Raw genomic sequence first — 19,950 nt, 5'->3', positions numbered from 1 at the left:
ACCAGTCCAAGGATTACCGTGCTTTCGGACCATAAGACTCCCTGCGGTGGCAGCGACCCTGCTCCTGCCTCCCGTGACTCCACTCCCCACCCCCCACCCCCAGCGGGCCAGGTAAGCTACATTCGAACTATAAGACGCACCCCCATTTTCCTCCCAAATTTGGGGGGAGTGTGTATTATAGTCCGAAAAATATGGTAAAATTTGCTTAATGCATGAACATGGATTTTGTATAAAATTGCTTCTGAGCTAGTAGTGTCTGTGAGAAAGGGTTTTTTTGTTTTGCGTTGTTTAGCCCATTTAAAGCGTTAGCGGTTCGGCTGCTTTATTTTCTGGGAGTTTGGGCAATATTGGATTTGTGTAAGCTCTTGTTAGTCTCTGGAAACCAGTCAGAACAAATCTACTTTAATTCGAGTCTTCATAATCTAATTTGTAGTACCCTGAGGAGGAAGGAAAATATTCCACACTTGCACAACGAGATTTAAGGCTTTTCTCATTGACAGGCTCACAGATGCCCAGAGTGTGAGCTTCGGTTTTACAACTTCGGTCACAAGTCAGAGTGGATGCAGAACCACAAAGAGTCATGACTCCAGATCTCAGAGGGCTCTTCTCCTCTCCACCAGGCACAAGACATTTTAAGTGATCTGGTTTCACAAATCGACAATCAGACAGACAAAAAGAACAAAGAAATCAGATTCTACATCCCCTCTCACCCTGCAGAGAGACCCCATCATCCGCCCAGCGGACAGCCCTCGTGGTCAAACCACAGCCTTACCGCCGCCCAGGGGGAGAACCCGTCGGCCTGCCTACACTGGCCTCTTGCGAACACAGACAGCCTGGTGGTCTGCTATCCTCCTGTAAAGGAGGACTTTCCACCTCCTGAGGAGGGCAAAACCCAGTTCTTCCCTATCACGTCTTTATTCCCTGTGTGTCTCCTTTACTTTTACACAGAACACTTCACTTCTCCCCCACCAAGCTATTCTCCAACACCAGCTGGGTGTCCTGCCTTTAACTCAGTTCCGACTCTGTCCACCAGAGACAGCATCAGATGCCGCAGGTGGAGGGCGCTGTCTCACGAGACTGCCACCTGCCACCTCAGACTCCAAACTGCGAGGCCAGGTTGTCACCTGTGTTCTGACCTACCCGCTATAGACGGGAAGCTCCAACAACCCCCTCCTGGGGCCTGCTCACAGAACTCAGGGAAATATTTTACTTACTAGATTACCGGTTTATTATAAACAGATACAGCTCAGGAACAGCCGGATGTAAAAGACTCATAGGGCGAGGTATAGACAAGGGCACGGAGATTCCACACTCTCTCGAGGGCACCCCTCTCCCTGCGTCTTCCCATGTCCACCGGCCTGGAAGCTCTCTGAACCCTTTCCCTCCTAGTTTTCACGGGGGCTTCCTTACATAGGTATGATTGATTAACTCATTGGTCATTGGTGATTGATCCAACCTCCAGCCCCTTTCCTCTCTCTGGATGTCTGGGGGATGGGACTGAAAGTTCCAATCTCCTAATCTTCTGGTTGGTTCTCTGGACAACCAGCCTCTATTCTTGGGTGGAATCCAAAATCACCTCATTAACAACAAAAGACACCTTTCCCGTCTTCTCACTTAGGAAATCCCAAGGGTTTTCGGAGCTCTGTGTCAGAAACCTGGATAAAGACCAAATATGTACTTCTTATAGAAATCACAATATCACAGTAGGGAACTGGCAGGTTCAACCGTCTTCCATGGTGGCCACTGGCCTGCAGGATACTCCAAATCACAGCAGCACAGGCTGATCCACTGTAGTGCCTGCTTGTTACCCTGCTGCCTCCCTCCAATTCCCTGATCTCCTGCTCAGCCTATCACAGAAAACGGACTAAACCCACTGCACCTGCAGCGCGGGGAGGCAGGCCGCGCCAGTCTCCTTCTGATGGCCTCCAGCATCTCTACCAGGGATTCTCTTAAACCACCCCCTGTTGGGGAGGAGCATGAAATACCCTCCTCCCCCCTCACGTGAAGGCAAAAGAAAAGCCGTGGCTCTTCTCCCGAGCCCAAAGCCTCGCGTCCAAACTCCCCTGTCCCTCTCCTTCCTTTTCTTCTGCTTACGTGGAGGTGGGGAGTTTGGGATGATGATCAGGGTTAGAAAAACTAGTGGGTTAACTCAAGTACCCCAGTTTTGGGGGGAGGAGTTTGGGGTTTTTTGTGTTTAGAATCTGGGAGACTTGATGATGCTTTGTCCTCAACTTTGGTCCTAGTGGGCCCCCTGGAATAACAGGAAAAGTTCCTTTCAACATTCTTTTATAACCATTGTCATTGAATTGTTCCTTCCTCCAGGTACAGATGTGAGTGGTTTTTCCCAGTATGAACAGAGAATTATTCAGAACAAGGAATGCTCTCATGAGGCACAATCATGGATGGTGGAGAGTCTATAATGACTCCATTTGAGTGTGTTCCTTGTATAAATTGAGTTATGAAATCTCCTAGGACAGTGATTTTCAACCAGTGTGCCACAAGAATTTTTAAAACAGGCAATACATGACTGTTTAGTCAGGGGCACTGACCTCTTTTCCCTTACATTGTCAAGTTAAAAGAAATGATAACAGTAGATGTGGCTGTTATGGTGTGTCTGGTGTGGCTCAGTAGATTGAGTGCCGGTCTGCAAACCAAAGGGTCTCTGGTTTAATTCCCAGTCAGGGCACATGCCTGGATGGCAGGCCAGGTCCCCAGTTGGGGGCACACGAGAAGCAACCACACATTGATGTTTCTCTCCCTCTCTTTCTCCCTCCTGTCCTCTCTCTCTAAAAATAAATCTTTAAAAAAAATAACAGCCAACACAATAGCCATCCAACGTGAATGAATCAAAATTATACCTATATTTTTAACAGATCAGCAAAAAATATACTTTGGTGTGCTGCAGAATTGCAGTAATTAGTTTCTATGTGCCATGAGATGAAAAAGGCTGAAAATCACTATTCTGGGAAAATGTCTCCAAAGGCTCGTAGCCTGAGGCAGCCTCCCAACTCTCATTAAGGGCACTTCTTACAGCCCTTGCTACACTTCTTGAAGGAGACACTGGCTGCAGACTAACACTTCCAAGGAAGGTAGTGGTCTGTGTGGGAAGGTGCCCAGAGCTGGCTGGACCTCTTGGACAGTGGGTAGGTATGGGCTTTCTGTCCAAACCCATACTTTTCCATTGGCTTGTCCCTGCTCTATACCACACTGTCTTAATTATAGTAGGTTTGTAATAAATACTATCCTGGGCAGTGTAGGTCCTGGTAGGTGGGACTAGGGTCTCAAGGCCTGGGCCATTCTTACTAAATGCTATTCTTGCTAAATGTTAAAATGTATCCCAGTATTTGGCAGACCAGCTATAAACAGAATGAACTTGACAATAACTCAATCTGATAAATGCAGCCAATTGCAGAGAAGAAATCAATGTGTAATTGACCAAGTAAGCAATGGCTAAGCCTCCCTTCTGGGAGACAGGGCTTTGGATATGAATCCCCCGTCACCTTCTTGCCATAGGAAATAAAACTACTTTGTGATAATCACATCTCTTCTTGAGTAGAGCACCCCAATCAGTGAACCCCTTGAGTGTGTAATAGTCCTACTGCCTTGCTTTGCTCAGGAGGTAATTGGTCAGTCTTAGCCCTTTACATTTCCACAAATGTTTTACAATATTCTTGTCATATTGGAGTTTTCTTTAGGATTGTGTTGAATCCATTTGGAGAACCCGACTCATTTAAAATATTGACTGTTCAATTCATAAACGTATCTTTCCATCTATTTAGATTTCTATAATATCCTTCATTAGTTTTATAATTTTCCATAAAGGGGTCTTGCACATATTTTGGCAGACTTATTCCTAGGACTCCATTTTTTTATGATGAATTTTTATAAATTTTTATAAATTTAAATTTGTTTTTTTACAGGGATATACAAATATGATTGATATGTTATTGATCTTATATCTAGAAACTGCTAAATTATAGTTATTTACCTTTAGATTACAATCATATCTCATTTTATTAGTGCTTCACTTTATTACACTTCACAGATATTGCCTTTTTTTAAGGATTTTATTTATTTTTAGAGAGAGGGGAAGGGAGGGAGAAAGAAAGGGAGAGAAACATTGATATATGAGAGATACATCAATCAGTTGCCTCTCAGACACCCCCAACCAGGATGTGGCCAGTAGCCCAGGCACGTGCCCTGAGCGGGAATCCAACCAGTGACCTTTGGCTTTGCAGAACGCCACCCAGCTGAGCCATGCCGGTCAGGGCTTTAAGGTTTTGAAATACATAGAATCAGAGTATTTGCAATTAATGCTGATCTTGTTTCTTTATTTCCAATCCTATACCTTTTGTTTAATTTTTTTTCCTTTTTATACATTGTAGGCTATGGCCTCAAGGACAACATTGAATAGTGGTGACTATAGAGGGTACCCATGTCTTGTTCCAATCTCAAGAGGAAAATCCAGTTTTTGAGCATAAAGGATGATTTTAGCTTGTCTTTATTGGCTGGCATTGTAATTTGGGGGGTAATTTTTTTAAAAGAGTGATTATTAAGAACTTCTAGTGTGAACCCTGAGAAAAAAGATACCTACTAAGAAGGGTTACTGGTGGCTAACTGGACTTAAACTGGAAAAACAAAAACAAAAAACAACCAACCAACCAAAAACAACCTAGCGGTCTTTTCTACACTATATCACTTATGCAGACTGCACTTCAGGGAGAAGCCTGCACTGAACTGCCTGCCTTTGCACTGCCAGCTGAGCCAGCCCTTAAAAAAGAGTTTCTAGAATCCTATTTCAACCAATAGGACTGAGGCTTTCCCCATCCAACTGGAGTTGTTCAACTCCAACCAACCAGAGCAGCTCTGTTTGGACCAATCAGCACAGTGTTTTTTGGACCAAACTACAAGTACATGGAGACCTCATCTGCATAAGGACAGACCAATCAGAGACCAGGGGTGGGGACTTCTGTCCATCTAAGCCAGCTATCCCAGTGGCTCTGGAGGTATACTTTCCTCTTCCACCTGGCACTGTGGTTCTGGGATCTGAGAGGCGTGGACTGGTATGGAGCAAAGCATACCAGTGCAGCTAACCACACTGGCAAGCAGCAGAGTAGAGGAGACCATCCAGGAGCTGTCTAGCTGGAGAGGGGCCTTGCCCCAGGGCTGCCTCACGGCTGGGCTTTATTTCAGTTTAGTCCAGCTGTTCTATAGCCTTGCAGCCATGCTTCACCGCACCCCCAACTGGGGGATTCCTGTTGGCGTTCAGTTGGTGCCAGCCACTATTGGTTGATAAAGCAACCATCATAGCTTTTTCCCTCTCATTTAAAAAAATTTTTCAGGTGCATAGTGTGTCTTTACCCTAAGTAAATAAACATTTTTTAAAAGCTGGGTTGAACCAGGCTGCTTAGTTTGAATTAGCAGAAATCCTGACCTTGTTCTTTTATCCAACAAGCCCACCCAGCGGCTATTATGGAGCCATTGAAACAGCCCGAATCTCGCCAACACTTTAAACACTTTGCGTATCAAGAGCTTTGAGTCTGAAGAGATAAACAAAATGTGATTTATACATACAATGGACAATTATTCAGCCTTAAAAAGGAAGGAAAAGGGGGTGGGAGAGTAGTATGAAAGTGGTGGAAAGGTACAGACTTCCAGTTATAAGATGCATGGGTACTAGGAATGCCAGGTACCCCATGGCGACTCTAGTTAACACTGCTGTGTGGCTACTTTGAAAGTTGCTGAGTAGATTCTACAAGTTCTCATCACAAAGGGGAAAAAAACTTTTGACTCTAGGAGTCCGTGGACGTTCAGTCACTGTGGCAGTCATTTTACAGGATATGATGTCAAGTCCTGCTGCACAGCGGCAGCTCACAGAGTGCGTGTGCTGGTTTTAACTAATGAGACTGAAAATTAATGTAAAAAGAAAGTGACACTATGACATGAGTGACCCTTGGAGGCATTATGCTAAGTGAAAGAAATCAATCACAAGAAGACAAATACTGTGTGATTCCATTTCCATAGAGACCTAGAGTAGGCAAATTCATAGAGACAAAGTGGAAGGAGGGCTGCCACGGGCTGGTGGGAAGGGGGAAATGACTTGTTTAATGCGTGTAGAGTTTCAGTTCTGCAAGATGAGAAAGTTCTGGAGAGGTGGCACAGCCATGTGAATCTACTTAACACCACTGAACTGTACACTTAAAAATGGTTAAGACGTGTTAAAAAGAAACAAGCCCAAAACGGAGTCACTTTTGCTAAGCCTCACCAAGACTTGATACCTAACAGAAATGCAGTTTTAGCTTCTCCCAAGAATGGAATTTTAAACCAATCAGTCTTTTAACATCTTCACCCACCTTCTTTCTGCCTATAAAAACCTTCCACTTTGTACAACCCTCAGAGCGCCGATTTACTAACTGGGATGCTTGCTGATTCATAAATCGTTGAATAAAGCCAACTAAATCTTTAAATTTACTCGGTTAAATTTTTGTTCTTTAACAGATGGAAAATTTTATGTGAGTTTTACCACAAATTTAAAAAAGCCCAACTTAGAATCTATAGCTGTATCAGTGCTTCTGGCTGTTAGAGAACAAATCAGGTGTTCAGAGGTTTTGTTTGTTTGTTTGTTTCCTTTGTGGTATCATCAGTATGTTTTCTCAAACACCCTAAATCCATGTTTAAATAGTGACAACTGCACTCACAACATAAGAACACCTAGCGGTACAACAACGCAGAAAATCCTTTAGTGGTGGGAGTTTCACTACTAAAGATGAGGGTTTGAGCTCTGGGCTGAGCACATACTTTGTCAGATTCTTTGGGGACGGTTGGAGCTGTGTTTCTCTGAGGGATGGATGAGGAAATCGTGACACATCTTCAGTCCCCTGTCCTGCTGGGCTGTGCGCCTCAGCTACCGCTGCCTGGGTGGCTCCTCTACATTTCAGGCGAAATCCCGAAGGCTCAGAGTGTCCACCAGCGTAATAGTTTGGTTCCCTACTTTGTCATCCCAATACCCACCATAACTTCCTTCTCCCTGTTCGCTAGTGTCATCTGAGACTGCAAATGTGAACGAGGACTTGCCCACCTTTTTGGACTGCTGTTGATACCGCTACACCGTTCTTTTGCTTATATTACCCAGAAGAAATACAGGGCCCATCGGTGACATCATCAGCCAGATCTGTGACCACCAGGCTGAGCATCTGATATTCCTCTTACACTTTCTCCAGTTCTCCATTAACGAACAACTTCTAGATCTTAGTGCTTTGGAGCAACAGGATTTATTCGTGCACACATAAAATTTTTGGCTGCAGTATTCACATTTTCTTCTGGAACATAGGCAGGTAAAGCAGCCCTTCTATAGGACGTACTACTCAAGTCATGGAGGTGGGACCACACGACGACTTCTAAAGCTTCTGCTCAAAGATAGCAGGTGTCGCTTTTACTCACATTTTCTTGGCTACAGCAAGTCTTTTGACCAAGCCTGACGCCCACAGAGAGTAGAAGTATAATCCTAGCATAGGATGGAGCCACAAGCAATGGAAAGCAATGACATAGCATACTAATGTTGTGTTTAAGGTTTTTGTTATTTTTTTTTCCCATCTTGCAAGATGGCAGGTGAAAGAACTGAGAAGCCGGATACTAAGGAGAAGAAACCCGAAGCCAAGAAGGCTGATGCTGGTGGCAGGTTGAGAAGGGTCACCTCACGGCCAAGACGCCTAAGAAGGGGAAGCCCCACTGCAGCCGAAGCCCTGTCCTAGTCAGGGGAATTGCCAGGTATTCCCGGTCAGCTATGTATTCCCGAAAGGCCATGTACAAGAGGAAGTATTCCACAGCTAAATCCAGGATTGAAGAGAAAAAGAAGGAGAAAGTTATGGCTACTGTCACTAAGCCAGTTGGCAGCGACAAGAATGTTGGTACCTGAGTGGTTAAACTTCACAAAGTGCCTAGCTACTGTCCTACTGAAGACGTGCCTAGAAAGCTGTTGAGCCATGGCAAGAACCCTTCAGTCAGCATGTGAGAAACTGCGGGCCAGTATCACTCCTGGGACTGTTCTGATCGTCCTCACTGGGTGCCACAGAGGCAAGAGGGTGTTTGTGCTGAAGCAGCTGAGCAGTGGCTTGCTACTTGTGACTGGACATCTGGCCCTTAATCGAGTTCCTCTGCGTAGAACACACCACAAATTTGTCATCGCCACCTCCACCGAAATTGGTATCCGTGGTGTGAAAATCCCCAAGCATCTCACTGACACTTACTTCAAGAAGCAGCTGCGCAAGCCCAGACGCCAGGAGGGGGAGATCTTCGACACCGAAAAAGAAAAATACGAGATTACAAAGCAATGCGAGGTTGATCAGAAAGCCGTGGACTCGCAAATTCTGCCAAAAATCAAAGCTATTCCCCAGCTCCAGGGCTCCCTCCACTCTGTGTTTGCGCTCACAAATGGCCTTTATCCTCACAAAATGAAGTTCTAAATTTCTTTTGAAAAATCTAATTAAATAACAGATCTGTTAAAAAAAAAGATTTTTGTATCTACATTTATGGTTGAGATTGGCTTATAATTTTCCTTCCTCAGAGTATGCATGAGTGCACCTGTGTTTCAATACACAGTCTTTACTTACAAAAACACCTGCCCAGCCCATAGGACTCGAAATTTGCTGACCCTTCTTCTTCATTTTATTTGGAATGTGAAGAGATTCAGATTTAGGCAGACACTGTTATCCTTGGCAGCCAGAAGTCCCTATTGATTTCCAGGGATTCTTTATATAGGCCAAAATGAAATACGAGCCTCTTTATGGTGGACACAGACAAGCACCACCCACGTGCCCCTCAGGAAAAGCTTGTTTTCCAGCTTCAGGGAGTGCTTTCGGCAGAACAGTCTCCAGCTGTCAGGCTATTTCAGGATCTGCCACATCTGTAGAGAGCTGCCTGCCGGCCCAAGGTCATCTACACTTACCAGTGCTGATGGGGGGCCGGGGCGGGCGGTGGCTACGGGACGCTTTAAGGCCCGGTTATTTTGCCCTACCATTGAATAACCTGATGTGCAATACCCACTCCAGGCTGCGTAGGACCTGCAGCACAGTTCAAGTTTTTTCTCTGCCCAGTCGTGCTTCCTCCCCACTCTTCCATAGGTATAGATTCTAGTAAACTTCTCGCACCTCAGATGCCGTCTCAGCATCTGCTTCTGGAAAGTCCATCTGTGACGTGGATTGCAAATGTCTTCCTCTGTGACTTAGGACTGAGTATGCTGCGTTTGCCCCAATAGCCCTGCCTTATTGCCATCGTCCCTTACTCTCGGTTATCCTCCTCCTTCCTTGGAGATTTGACCCCTGGCTCCCTGCCACTCCCTGCAATGCTATCCTGTGACAATAATGCCTGGCGATTTCAGTACACAGGGATGTTCCTTCTGTTTTTTAATTTTAAAAACTTGTATTTATTTAGAAGCATTTAGAATGTCAACAAAACAGCTGCAACTTTTTTTTTTTTTTTTTTGCAATTCCAGAGTGGTATTCAGTTAACAGAACAATTATTTCGTATAAGCTGCATCAGAGACAACTGAAGATGAAAAAACTACCACCCGCATATGTAAATAACTAGTTTGTGTCCTGCACCAGCAAGAACCTGCTTTAAATTTCCATGTAAATTTACAACCCCCACACTGTACCAGGCGAAGTTAGTGGCAATTGAAAGGACCACCAGGACAGGGTTATCTAAAGACACACTCAGTAGTGTGTTAACTATACAAACAAAACAAAACAAAACAAAACACCGTATAGTTTAAAAACAAATCTTACACAGCTTCACATTTCAGTGTTTTTCTTTAAAAGGAGTGACTTGTGTACAGCAGTTGCAACACTTTATAGACAAGAAAAAAACTGCGCTAGAACCAACTTTTCATCATCTTCATCTTCCCCTCTTCCTCTTCTTTTTCTTTCTTTTTTAAAATTATTATTTTTATTGTTGTTCAAGTACAGTTGTCTGCACTTTCCTCCCACCATTCCCCTCCATCCCAGCCATCCCCACCTCCCTCCCCTGATTCCATCCCCCTTGGTTTTGTCCATGTGTCCTTTGTAGTTGTTCCTGAAAACCCTGCCTGCAGCCCTGTGGCTTCCCTCTCTCTCCTGACTTCTTAGCACCACCAATGGGCAGGCTGCACGCTCTCCTTTGATTCGGGGGCAATAATCAGAACAAAACAAGAAAAAGGCTAAAGAAGGCCTCTTGGGTGCATTGGGGTCCTTGAACTTCTTTGTTGTCTCTCCTTTAGGAGGGATTAGTTTTCATTTCTCTTTCCTAATGGGCCTTGTCTGTCTTTGCCATATCTTCAAATTTTTTTTAGATTTAATCTTCATTGTATTTTTCCATTACTGTTCAGTCCCCTTACACCCGCCTCCCCCCAGCAATCACCGCGCTGTTGTCCAGATCCCTGCACATTTTCCTTTCTCTTTAGCAGACGAGGCCCTCCAGCTCTCTGAGCACTTCTTAGAAAACTCAGAGAACTTGCCTGAAGCTTCTGGGTGCTGCTGCTTGTGCTCCTCCCAGCATGTTTGCACAAAGAAAGCATTGATGACACTCTGCCTCTCGGCTTTTTAGGATCTCCTTTGCCCATGTTTAAGTATTTTTCCTCCCTGAGCATAGAGTCACTCAGGGCCTGTCTGGCTCGCACTTGCCCCTGTGCTGTCTCTGTGGCGCTCCGCGTCTTGCAATGGCTGGGAGAGCGGGAGCCAGACGCAGGGGTTCCTACTAATGCTTTGGCCGCTGAATTCCTTGGCATCCTCTTCCCTAGTGGTCTTTTCATCCATCCGACCTCAGCCATTCATTCCTATGGACACACCCTCTATTTCGTCATTACAAGTGATTGCAAACCCTCTATAACCTCAATTTCATACACTCTACTCTCCAATCAGTTCCTCCTACATTCCCACTTTGCACCTCCTATTGACAATACCCCAACTCCAGCGATCCTTTGGTCACCATTACCTACAATCCACTAGTGTTACCACCTTCCCACTGTCCCAGGCCCCTCATGGACTTCCTTTCTTCCCATTACAGACTGAATTGTGTGCCTCCAAAATCCATTTGTCAAAACCCTATCTCCAATGTGACTGTATTTGGAGACAGAGACTTTAAGAGGATAATAAGATTAAATGAGGTCATCTGGGTGGGGTCCTAATCTGATAGGCTTGGTGTTCTTCCAAGAAGAGGAAGACATTATGCTAAGTGAAATGGATCAGTCAGAGAAGGACAAATACCATATACCGGTAATCTCCCTTATACGTGGAATTTAAAAAACAGCAACCAGCAAGCAAAGCAGCAAGCTCACAGATACAGAGAACAGAAGACTGGTGGGTGCCAGAGGTGGGGGTGGAGGGGAGGTGGGAATGAGCCATAAGGATGCAGGGGGTCAGAAGGTACAAACTTCTGGTTAAAATAAATGTCATGGGATATAATGAACAGCACGATGACTATAGCTAATAATACTATATTGTATATTTGGAAATTGCTAAGAGAGTAGATCTTAAAAGCTCTCGTCATAAGGAAAAAAAAATTTAACTATATGTGGTGAAGGAGATTAATTAGGCTTATTGTGGTGATCACTTTGCAATGTACACAAATATGGAACCACTATGTTGTACACCTGAAACTATATGTTGTATGTCAATTATACCTCAAAAAGAGGTAAGGAGGAGACAGCAGATATCTCTCTTTCTGTGTGTGTGTCTGTCCCCGCACATAGGAGAGGCCACGTGAGGACTTGTCTGCAAGCTGGAAGAGAACCTTGACCAGAGATCAACCCTGCTGGCACTTTGATCTTGTACTTCCACCTTCCAGAACTTCGAGAAAATAAAAGTTTGGTGTTTAAGTCACCCAATCTGCAGTATTTTGTTATGGCAACCCAAGCTGCCCAATACCTTTTCTTACCCAGTTCTACCATAATCAGCCATTGCAAACACCCTCAACTCCCTTGGCCAGATCACTTGGTTGGCAAAACCCAAACCCTGTTGAAACCCAGTTCTCCCAGCTACTCCACATCGGCATCAACGCTGCCAAATATGGCTGAAGAAAAGCAGCTATGTTGACTAGACTACTTAAAATTCATGACATTTATCTCCAGTGGGCACTTAACTTCCTAGCAATTATTCTACATTTTTCTAGTCCATTAACTCTCTTAGTTAATTGTTTCACATCTTTTCCTCCCTTTTCATACAGGTTCCATCCTAACTCCCTGCTGATGACCTTGCTTCTTATTTCACTAATAGATGCCACCAGGAGAGAATTTCCACAGCTCCCACTATCGATTCCACCAGTCTACCAGCATTTATCCACACGCACTCTGCCTCCTCTCCCGGGTTGTCTGTGCCCTCATTTTGCTCCTGCAATGTCTCTAACTTTCCCATAGCGTGGATCCTCCCTCTCTAGTGGATAATTGCCATTGGCTTTAAGAGATGCTATATTATATCCCAACACCCCTCCCCCTCCAGAAAACAGTAAGGCAAAGACTTCCCTCTACCCTATTTCCCCTTCCAGTTGTACTATTTCTCTGCTTTAAAGCAAAAATCTCTCAGAATAATAGTCTATGCTCACCGTCTCCAATTTCTCTCCATTTGTTCCCCTCTGAAGCCATTTCAGCTGGGTTTTCACCCCTATTGCTCCTCCAGAGCTGGCCCACTCTCTGTCCTAATCTTACTCAACTTACTCAGCAGCATTTGACACAGTTGGTCACCCTCTTCGCCTTGAACACATTTTCTTTACTTGGTTTCCAGAACAACATAGTCTCCTGTTCATCCTTTTTTTTTTTTTTTTTAAGAAAGAGAGAGAGAGAGACATTGATTTCTTGTTCCACTTATTTATGTATTCATTGGTTGATTCCTGTATATACCCTGACTGGGGATCGAACCCGCAACCTTAGCGTATCGGGATGATGCTCTAACCCAGGTGTTCCCAACCTCCAGGCCATGGACCAGTACCGGTCCAGGCCTGTTAGGAACCAGGCTGCACAACAGGAGGTGAGATTGAATGTAAACGCTTGAATCATCCCAAAACCATCCACCTCCCCCCATCCCCTCTGCCCTCGTCTGTGGAAAAATTGTCTTCTAGGAAACCGGTCCCTGGTGCCAAAAAGGTTGGGGACCGCTGTAACCAACTGAGCTGTTCTGTTTATCTTTCTACCTCAGTAGAGCTTTCACTGGTTCCTTCTCATCTCCTATACTTCTAATAACAGGAATGCGCCAGACCGTTTCTCTCGTTTTAAACAGAACTTAGCTGTGTAAAACTCACTAACAATATCATGAAAGCTTCTGCTATATTTCCAGGGGCCATCCACTTGGAAAACACTTATGTATTAAATAGCATTTTGCTGCCCTGGCTGGTGTGGCTCAGTAGATTGAGTGCTGGCCTGCAAACTGAAGGTCGCTGGTTCAATTCCCAGTCCAGGGCACATGCCTGGGCTGCAGGCCAGGTCCCCAATAGGGGCATGTGAGAGGCAACCACACATTGATATTTCTCTCTCTCTCTTTCTCCCTCTCTTCCCCTCTCTAAAAATAAATAAATAAAATCTTTAAATAAATAAATAAATGACATTTTGCTACATTATTAAAAATCATTACTGAAGTGTGTCAAAACTTTCTATTCATAGGAACAAGAAGCCTACACAATCACCCTGGAAAAACTGAGCTATAATCTAGGAACTGAAGATTGAATACACGTTCTGATTCATCAGGGGACAGAAGCGGCACTTGAGCCTCACTGGAGGGGACCACCTCAGCTTGCACTGCCCCCTACGTATGCTGCTCCAAACTTCCCACTTCAAAGAAGACATCTGCAGCTTATATGTATTTCACGGACTGTTAACATTGAGAACAACTTGGTGGATATTTTATACTGGCCCATTATTTGCTTTCTGGATGCCAACTGACACTTATCCTAACCTAGGAAGCTGGGAGGAGGCCAGTCTGTGAGCGATATAAGAGGTTATAATTTTAAAGGGAACTTTTCTGTAATGCAAGAAAAAATACTTTTAAAAATTAGTGATTTTTTTCTACTGGCCAAAAAAAAGGCCTTGCTCAACTCTTATCTTAAAAATTTATAGACACAGCGGGTGTGCTTGTCCCCTCCCCTCTGGTGAAGAGGCCAAATGACAAGGTCAGCTCCACCAGGCGGTCACCACGGCAGCTCTCAGTGTTGGGCCAGGTCCCATGGGACACCATGACACTAGTGTCCCTCCCTCCAGAAGGACTTTTGAAGCCTGAGGACTCAAAAAGGTTGTTTCTGATTGCTGCTGGAATAGGACCAATAAAGCCTTCCAAATGCACCCTGTCCTCCGTGTAATTTCCAATACTTCCATACTCTTTCCACAAATAGCTATCACCATTAAAGGATTTTAATGTTTCATTCAAAATGGATTAGTTCCTGTGGCCAGTAGCCAATGTAATTATAATGAATGTTGTATTAATTCTTACGATATTTCCCTGAATTCAATACATCACTGTATCTTAATCTTCCGCTATTCAGCTGCTCAATTGCCCAATTAGACTGTTGGTGATCATTTATGGGGACTTATTTCATCTATGGTACATGAGCTTACTTTTGGCACCCAAAGAATTGGTCTGGCGTATGTGATTATGGGGATATTATCCCAGTTATGCACCACTTCTAGTCTCTCCCTTAAGCAAAATTATAGAATCTCAGAGAAATAACTGAAACGGAAAGGCTTTGGACATTAACTTTCCCAATATATGGTATTGCCAGGTCCATTTAGAAAAATTCTCTAACGTTTCCGAATACGTAGTGTCACATGTAGTGACCCTCTAGAAGACATTACAACAGAAAGACTTCTGCCCCCAGCAGTACGGCTCACTAGATATTTTGAAAATCCCTCCTGACTAAAAACATATTAATACTGAATAAATTTCAGCGAATACGTGTTCACACTCTTTGACACTACGGAAAAATCTCCAGAGGGCTAAAACAGATACAAAGAGGTGAAATTAATAATAGGCCCCTATGGACGCCAGGGTGTCGTGGTGATATTGCCAAGGCCAGAAACCCAGAGTTTGGGGCGCAAATAGACATCACAGGAAATAGGAGGCAAGTCTTGGGCCTGCGCGAATCAGGGTGATGAGAAAACCCTGGCTGTCTCCCTTGCGACTTTGAGTGACAATAGTAATAACAATAGCCTCCCTGGGGAAGTTTTAACCATGAACCTACCCTCTCAGGAGCCAAATTTATTTAACCTTAACCTGACAGATTGTTTAGCCAAATATTAGCAAATAATAAAAAAAGAAAATTTACCACATGAGGAGATAAATCACTATAAGATAGATTCTGCAGAAATAGCACCAACAAAACAGATTTAGTTTAACCTTTAAAAAGCAATTAGTGTGATTCATCATAGATTAAAGAAGAAAATATAACATAAACTCATTAAAAGTAGGCAAAACACGCTTGATAAAAATTTAACGTGATTGTGAAGAAAATTTAAATGGTGGAAGGATTGCTTTACTAGATGGCAAGACTTATTGTAAAATATGGTAATTAAGACAGGAAGGCATTAATGCGGGCACAGACAAATAAAAAACGCGATGAAATACTAATCCTAGAGACAAACTCAAGCACTTACGGACTGTGGGTGTATGACAGAGCTGTCCCTGAAGAGCAATGGGGTAAAAGTCTTTTCACTAAGCAGTGCTGAGCCAATCGGCTGCCTGTGTGGAAGAAGTGAAGCTGGGCTCCTATCTCACACCATATGCAAAACCATTTCCAGGTAGATGACACACTCAGGGTGCTGTCAGGCCAAAGAAACCACTCCAGTAATTTGAACTCAGAAAACATAACATAAAGAATTACTAACTAGTTCCAGGGGATTAACTACTTAAAGGAGGAGTACAGAACTTCAAACAACACGGGCACAGCCACCACCTCTATGGCTGATACATAGTATCCAGGAAGGGAATGAACTGTAAAGACAGCCCTGACCCATGCTGAGATTCAGACCTCACTGGATGGGCTGCAGCTAGGCTCCATCCACTGAGTGGGAGAGATATTGCCACCGACCAGGACTAGCAGGCAGGAAACTGCCCACTGGGGTGCTGGTGAAACTCGCCTAGGAAACCATCTGCCAGGTGCCAGCAAAACTCTCTGGGAAGCCACCTGACAGCCAAGAAGCCACTTACAGGCAGCCACACCCTTAGAACAAGAAGTACCCTCTCCTTGTAGTGTCCCTCCAGCACCCTCTTCTGGCGAGACCTAGCATTGTGCCAGAATCATTTATAAGATGCAGCTCCAGGATTTTCACAGGTAGGTGAAAAGCAGATCCTTAAAGCTTTTAGAAGGTACTATAGAAGAATAGCTTCATGGCCCGAGTGTTCCTAAGACAACTATAGGACCAGCCATAAAGAAAAATATTGATCTAAAAATATTTAACTAAATTAAAATAAACTTTTATTCAACAGAAGATATCGAGACAGTGAAAAACTAATCCTGCCAGTGGCAGAAGAAATTGGTAGCATTTATAATCAATGAAGGGCTAATAAAGAAAGTAAAAAGGACTCCTCTATGTGGCTGATGTAATTCCCAAAGATTGCCTCTTCTCCAGCGCCAGGCACTGTCCAGTCTGGCTCTGCACTCGCCCACGGAGCAGCCAGGCCTCGCTGCCTCCTCTTCAGAGATCGCCTTGCAGCCAACAGAACCCAACAGAGGTGGCGCTGCCTAACCCCCCAGCCCCTGCCCCTCCTGCTGGGCTCACGGGGGACACTTGCTGTTGGAATCCGATCTGACTGGCATGGAGAAATTCTGCCTCTCTTGAGGCCTGCTCCTGAAGAAGCTCAGGCAACATGCAGAGGCCCCATAAAGGTGTTCAGCCCACTGCTCCAGTCAACAGCCAGCATCGGCCACCAACAGGTAAAGGGAGACACCTCCAAATAAATGTACCACCGCCCCTTCCCTGAGTCACTCCCAGACTTGGAGTGTTCCCAGCGCAGAAAGAGCCGCACCTGCGTGCCGAGTTCAAACCCATGAGCTACAGAACCCATGAGCAGAGTATAAAGAAACAGCTGTTCTATGCCATGAAGTATTGAAGTAATTTGCTATGGAGCAATAATTAGCTGAAACATCTTACAAGTCAATGAGAAAAAAGCCAAGCTCGTAGATATGGAGAACAGGCTGGTGATGGCCTGAGGTAAGGGGTGGGAGGGTGGTGGGAGAAATGGGTGAAGGGGGTCAAGAAAAGGAAAAAGACATAACTCAACGGTAAACTAAGTAAAAAATTTCAACAAGCACTTTACAAATTAGGCAACTCAATGGCCAGTAAGCATATAAAAAGTTAGTCAGCCTCGTTAGTAATCAGGAAAATGTTAATTGAAACCATAATGAGATGCACCCAATAGAATGACCAATTTTTTTAAAGTTTGACAATTTCAAGAGTTGGTGAGGAAATGGGGTGATGGGAATTTTCTCAGCCTGGACCCTCTAGAAATCAGAGCCTGAGACAAGGATGAAGATGCTGAAGCTTTATTTGGGATGTGCCAGCTGAGGGCATAAGGTGAGGGAGGGAGAGAAGACAGGCACAGAGAGACAGGCTGCCTTGTGATGCGTTGTTATTGTTGTCTGATTATTGCTTTGCAAAGCTGCACAGAGAGATAGCTGGTTGCTCACCAAAAGCGGTCTTTCCTAAGATGGGAAAGGTTGCAAAGAGGAACCACACTTCAGAAGAGAGAAAGCAGGCTTCGGGGCTCCCTCCCGTTTCCTGTTCCTATTAGTCAAGGTTTATGTCACAGGAAGTTACTCCCCTGTACAACCGGGCTGCTCCCCATGGCTCTCCGGCAGATCTCCACGGTGTGGATTTCGTCCCGATCTGGAAGTGGCCAGGTGACCAGGTGAGTGGTCCAGGTGCTCAGAAAGAGAAAGAGAGCCCTGGCTGGTGTGGCTCAGTTGGTTGGAGCAAAGGCCCGTACACTGATAGGTCGCCAGTTCGATTCCCGATCAGGGAACATGCCTAAGTTGCAGGTTTGATCCCCAGTGGGCCATGTACTGGAGGCAACAGATCAATGTTTCTTTCTTTCTCTCTCGCTCCCCCTTCCTCTCTCTCAAAAAATGAAAATAACCTAGCAAGTTTACTCCTAGGTTAGTACCTTTAGAAATCTGCACACGTGCACCAGATCACATGAACAAAAATGTTTATTCCAGCATTACTTGTAGTGGTCAAAGTTAGAAGTACCCCAGATGCCCACCACCAGGAAATGGGCAAACGGGCTGCTATACGGCACACACTGAAAATGAACAAACCACAACTACACATGGGGATCAACTCAAGAACAAAACGTTAATTGAAGAAAGCAAATGACTGAAGAATACGTGCATTATGACACAATACTTTGAGTATTTACACAGTACTCAAAGACACACAGAGGTAACATATGTTTAGGGTTATGTACATAACCTGTACTACGATGATAACAAAAAGCAAGGGGATTACACTCACAACATTTAAAATAGCCATCACCCTTGCAGACGAGGGAGGCGAGTGCAGTTGGGAAGGGTCGCCGTAGGTGAAGCTCTGCCTCCCAACCTTGGACGGTGGAGCACTGCTGCCCATTTACACCCTACGTTCACTCCCCATAATAGTGTTACTTGTCTTAGTAACAATATTGTTACTAGTACTCTTTGGGATGCAAACATTTGTTTAATAATTTATAAGAAAATTTAAAAACTATGTGAATCTGGAGGATCTTGGTTAGTTTGGCCCTCGAATAAAACAGGATCCTCAGAAGTGGTCGTTAGAGTGACGACACTCTCCCAGACGTGTCGTAGAAGAGCTAGCGGCGAGACCCAAGGGCTTTGTGTACTCGACCTCAACGACGGCGCGTCCCTACTTTACAAATCACGTATTAGACCCCGATGCAAATGAACATTCTTTTTTTTTCATGGTTAATACATTTTTAATTCTTTTTAAAAAATATATTTATTGCAAATGAACATTCCTTAAGTCAAATGTATATACTACAGTAATGGTAGCGAATTCAACCGAGGTTTTTACAAAATTATGCCTCTTGATTTCATTGCAGCCAAGGAAAAGGGCTAGGAAAGAAAGACACTACTATAGACTCCAGAAAATGCTAAAGAGAAACTGGCAAACATTGGACTGAAAGTTGAGACCTATGACCTTGGTGTGGCTCAGTAGGTCGGGCCTCATCCCGCAAAGCGAAAGGTTACTGGTTTGATTCCCAGTCAGGGCACCCGCCTGGGTTGGAGGTTCAGTCCCCGGTCTGATCCATGTTTCTCTCTCACATCGATGTTTCTCTCCCACTCTTTTCCCCTCCCTTCCCCTCTCTCTAAATGTAAATGAATAAAATCTTTTTAAAACCTTAGGAATAAAATTACATAAGGATTCATAATTATACACTGTATTGGGAATAACAGTTTTGTTACTATGTGACAGTGACTAGTTATGTTAATTAATTTCATAATAGATGACTATTATAAAGTCTATACATTGTAAACTCATTCATTACCTAGAACACACACACACACACACACATACAGTCGTCAGGGTCACACATTGGTATGGGGAAAAACAAGGAGAGTAAAAAAAAAATCTCAAGAAGCTGAGAATATTTATTCAGGTGCTAGGCTGATCATTTATTTTGAAGATAAGGTAAAGAAGGATATAGCCCTGACTGGTGTGGCTCCGGGGGTTTTGGCATTGTACCACAAACTGAGGGGTCCCCGGTTCAATTCTGGCCGGGGCACATGCCTGGATTGTGGGTTTGGTCCCTGGTTTGGGGGCGTGCAAGAGGTTGCTGATTGATGTTCCTCTTATGCATCAATGTTTCTCTCCCTCCTTTTCTCCCTCCCATCCTCTCTTTCTAAAAATAAGTAAATAAAATCTTTTTTTAAAAAAGATACAGGGTACTTATAACCCAGTAAGGAATGCAAAAAGCCTTGTTAGCTGGCTAGTCAGTCTCAAGC

General features: G+C 44.3%; 1 pseudogene; it reads left to right on the top strand.

Moving 5' to 3' along the window:
- The first annotated feature begins 7,601 nt into the window (after positions 1-7,601).
- LOC112314444 (large ribosomal subunit protein eL6 pseudogene) lies at positions 7,602-8,462 on the top strand (annotated as a pseudogene).
- The last annotated feature ends 11,488 nt before the right edge of the window (positions 8,463-19,950 follow it).

This window comes from Desmodus rotundus, unplaced genomic scaffold (assembly GCF_022682495.2).
Source record: "Desmodus rotundus isolate HL8 unplaced genomic scaffold, HLdesRot8A.1 manual_scaffold_92, whole genome shotgun sequence".
Taxonomy (NCBI): Eukaryota; Metazoa; Chordata; class Mammalia; order Chiroptera; family Phyllostomidae; genus Desmodus; species Desmodus rotundus.
Note: the sequence above shows the minus strand (reverse complement) of the source record. Positions and strands in the feature narration are given on the sequence as shown.